This window comes from Penaeus monodon, chromosome 11 (genome assembly GCF_015228065.2).
Source record: "Penaeus monodon isolate SGIC_2016 chromosome 11, NSTDA_Pmon_1, whole genome shotgun sequence".
NCBI classification, from domain to species: domain Eukaryota; kingdom Metazoa; phylum Arthropoda; class Malacostraca; order Decapoda; family Penaeidae; genus Penaeus; species Penaeus monodon.
Genome location: NC_051396.1, coordinates 29,776,224 through 29,778,723, shown reverse-complemented (window position 1 = coordinate 29,778,723; position 2,500 = coordinate 29,776,224).

Here is a 2,500-nt window from a genome sequence, read left to right as displayed (position 1 = left end):
AGCTAAGGTCATTAGCGGTGAATACCTTGTTAAATAGAAATATTAAAATGTTTAAAACTTTTAAAATCTATAAAAAAAATATCTTACAAATAACAATATATAGATTAAAAATCAAAGCATAAATATAATGCTCTAAGTGTATAAAATTATTGCATAAACATTGTGCATAATTAAAATTTATTGAAAATATTAATCTCTCTAAGGAAAGTAATAAGACCCTCTATGTCACAATCCTCCCCCAATACATTTTTCAGTATATATGGGGGAGACAAGTACATAGTCTTTGGTCTGAGAATGTTGCACATCTTTCCACTACATGAGCAATTGTTAATGGCTCTTGGCATCCCTCACAAAGTGCTCGACTTTTAGCCATCATCGGTCCATGAGTCAGTCTTGTGTGCCCGATTCTTAGTCTTGTTAATGTAGTCCCGGTGTAATGAAAGAGGTGATTCTCCACTCTCAGCATACAGGGACTCCACAGGTGAAGACCTGAAAGCCCCAGTACAGATTCTGAGAGCTTCATTATGAACCGAGTCCAACATCCGTAGAACAGTGGGAGTTGCAGAAGAATAAGCCTCACATCCATAATCAAGCTTACTATGAATAAGCGCTCGGTAAAACCGTAGAAGCGTTGTGCGGTCTGCACTCCAAGATAGTTGTGAAAATACTAAGCGCTTTTGTAGCCCTCACTTATAACTGTTTGATGTGAGGCATCCATGTAAGCCTTGAGTCAAAAAATAGATCCAAGTACTTTACCTCTTGGACAAATTGCAGTGGGTTTGCTCCTACATAGAGGGAAATGTATAGCCATGGTCTTGCTTGGGGAAAATTTGAAACCATGATATGTTGCCCACTGTACAACCTGATTTATTGCAGTCTGCATGTGTCCTTGTACATCCTGTAAACTTCGTCCTGAGCAGTACAGTGGAAAGTCGTCCACATATAGATTACATGAGACCGCACTTGGAACAACCTTTACGATGTCATTTATAGCAATGGCAAACAGGGTCACACTTAAGACACTCCCTTGTGGGACCCCTTCCAGCTGATCTTCCAGGTTAGAGAAACTGTCTCCCACCCGAACTCTAACTTCATGTTAGCAAGGAAGCTTTGTATGAAGGTAGGTAATGCTCCTCTTAAACCAATGTCATACAGCTTCAAGAGTATGCCATGCTTCCAAGTAGTATCGTAAGCCTTTTCTAGGTCAAAGAAGACTGCTAACATGTGATGTCGCTGATGTCCTTACAAGTGCATCTGTGGTCGATCTCAATCTTCTAAACCCATATTGATATGGAGTCAGCACGTTTTCCTTTTCTAGCAGCCATGACAACCTGAAGTTTACCATTTTCTCCAGCTTGCAGATGGAGCTGGTGAGGGAAATTGGTCTGTAATTTCCTGGTGTGGAAGCATCCTTGCGAGATTTAGGGACAGGAATGATTATAGCCTCCCTCCATGTGGATGGCACTATTGAATAGGTCCAACAGGAACTTCTGGGAACTCTCCGGTAAGTGAGATATCATTTGGTATGGAATATCGTCACTTCCTGGGGCAGTCTTATGGCAGAGCCGCAAAGCAGAGTCCATTTCCTTGCGCAGATATGGCAAGTTGTATGGAAGTTCTGCTGCAGTCCTACAGAAGAACGACACTGGGTGTCGTTCCAGTTCAGCCCGAAGAGTGGAGAATCGGGCAGTGTAAGATGCTCCAGAGGAGATCTCTGCCATGGATTTAGCTAGCTCATTAGCAACATTGTACCTTTTACATTGCTTTGAAGGGATGTCACATATCGCATGCAGACGGTCACTCTCATCTGGTGATGAAACCTCAACTATTAGGCCACCATCTCTCTGTGGGGTGATGCGAGGATCACGTTGACATACCTCAACTATTTTCTGATGTACTTCAAAAATATCAAGATCCATGATTGATACACCATCAATCTTCACTACTAGGTACTTACTATATGAAATACTCTCATATTTACCAGGTAAGATTGCCTTAGTGGATTGAGGAGGACTTTTCCCCTTCTTACCTGGTTTGGGAACCCGGGAACCATTAAGATTCCCATTCTTACCCTTTGGAAGCTGGAAAGGTTCCAGAGTGACAACATGTGATGTTCCAGAGGGAATGGTTGGGGGATTGCGTAGGTCGTGAGGGAGAGAGCTAGATCTTTGTAAATTTGTAGTACTCATACAAATTAGAATTCTTCATTTCCTCACCCCCCCCACCCACCATGGAGTTCAACGAGGGGAAGCTATAGTTGGGGCTCAAAATCTCTCAAAGGAAATATATGCAGCCACTATTACAGTACTGATGGCAGTCTTGGGACCTATGCGGTACCGACTGAACAGTGCCTGCTTGACCCTAGCCATATTTGACCAGCTGACTGACTTGTCCGGGCCTTGATCAAGCCACCCGTCTAAGCAGAATAGAGGACCAAAGAGGTGTGTTGCTAGCTGCAGGGTGCAGTGTGCAGCATCGCTCAACCTCCAGGACTCCTGTC